This window comes from Austrofundulus limnaeus, unplaced genomic scaffold (genome assembly GCF_001266775.1).
Source record: "Austrofundulus limnaeus strain Quisiro unplaced genomic scaffold, Austrofundulus_limnaeus-1.0 Scaffold1142, whole genome shotgun sequence".
NCBI lineage: Eukaryota > Metazoa > Chordata > Actinopteri > Cyprinodontiformes > Rivulidae > Austrofundulus > Austrofundulus limnaeus.
Genome location: NW_013953544.1, coordinates 39,799 through 41,679, shown reverse-complemented (window position 1 = coordinate 41,679; position 1,881 = coordinate 39,799).

Here is a 1,881-nt window from a genome sequence, read left to right as displayed (position 1 = left end):
TCTGAATATTATTGAAAATCTGTGGTGTCACTTAAAGAGAGATGTCCATGCTCAAAAACCATCAAACCTGAATGAACTAGAGATGTTTTGTAAAGAAGAATGGTCTAAAATACCTTCAGTCACAATCCAGACTCTCATTAGAAGCTGTATGAAGTGTTTAGAGAATGTTATTTCTGTGAAAGGAGGAGCTACTAAATACTGAGTTAAGGGATTTTTTTGGTGCCCAAATTTATGCACCTGCCTAATTTTTTTTAACCAATTATTGCACACTTTCTGTAAATCATATAAACTTCATTTCACTTCTCAAATATCATTGTGTTTGTACCCTATATGATCTATTTTACATTGTTTTTATCCAAACAATCAATGATTTATAAACGTAAATCAGGAAAATTTACAAGGCTGCCCAAACTTTTGCACCCCACTGTAACCCATACATACACATATAGACATGTTCATACATGCATGGCTCCAAATCTGACTGATGTTTGGTGCATAAGCACAAACAGTCAGAACCTTCCCTCCTGCAGCTTGTAGATGCAGAGAGGCAACCTCTCTTCCACCGGGGTGGACTCCAACACAGATGCATACAGCCGGGGTTTGTGAGTATCCCCACACCCGCCTGACGCCTCTCTCCCTGGAAAACTCCAGAGTAGGAGGAATTCAAGCCCTTCTTCAGGAGTAAGCTTTGAGTAGAGATGAGCCCAACTATATCTAACTGGTAACACAAAACCTCACCCACAAGCTCCAACTCCTTAACTGCTAGTGAGGTTACAGTCCACGTCCCCAGAGCCAGTCTKTGCCGCCAGGAACCAGCACAGCCAGAGACCCGCCCTCACCTGCTGCCCGGCATGCATTGCACCTATCTTGATGGTCCTCCCCACGAGTGGTGGGTCCATGTGGAGGTGGCCTCCTCTAGTCCTCTCGAGCTAGCAGATGAGCTATTTGATCCCTMCCCGGGGGCCTGTWTGCCATGGGAGACCCTCCCAGGGGCAAATGTCCCCAACAACATAGTCCCCCATTGCTATGAGTACCCTACTGATCATGCCTGAGGCCAGAACATCAATAGAGCCTGTAAATAAGAGGATTAAATGGATTTATGTGTGTATTTGCAGCTTCTGCAGTACTGCAGACTCTGTACTGGTCTGTTGTGGTGAAGAGGGAGCTGAGCTGCAAGGAGAAGCTCTCTGTTTACCAGTCAGATTCTACCCTCACCTATGGCCACGAACTTCGGGTAGTGACYGAAAGAACAAGATAATGGATACAAGCAGTCAAAWTGAGTTTTCACTGGAGGGTAGCTGAACTCTCCCTTACAGATAGGATGAGAAGTTCAGTTCTCCAGGASGGACTCAGAGTAAAGCTGCTGCTCCTCCACATCGAGAGGAGCCGGTTGAGGTGGTTCATCTAGTAAGGATGCCTCCTGGATGCCTCCCTACGGAGGTGCTTCAGGAGGAGACCCCGAGGAAGACCCAGGACATGCTGGAGAGACTGTCTCTCGGCTGGCTTGGGAACACTTTAGAGTCCATATTATATGACCCTGTACTAATTTAATAGCAGTCACCATGTCAGTGATCAAAAGTTATTTTTCTAACATTAAAGGATGTATACAATGAGTAGAATCAGTTTATGAATAAATATTTTTACTATTTACCAAGCTACAGTGAAGTCACAATATATGACAACAGTTGAAATGTTTTGTGACAGCTGGCTTGTGGCATATCTTCTTTGTTGCCATTTTCGGCCAAATTCTGTTGTAGAAATGTAACAGTGCCCACTCTGGTCAGAATATATGACAGTCACAAAATATGGTGTAACAGCTGTGAGTCAGGTGCGCTCAGTTCCATGTTTGTTGGGATGTACAGTGTATATATATATATATAT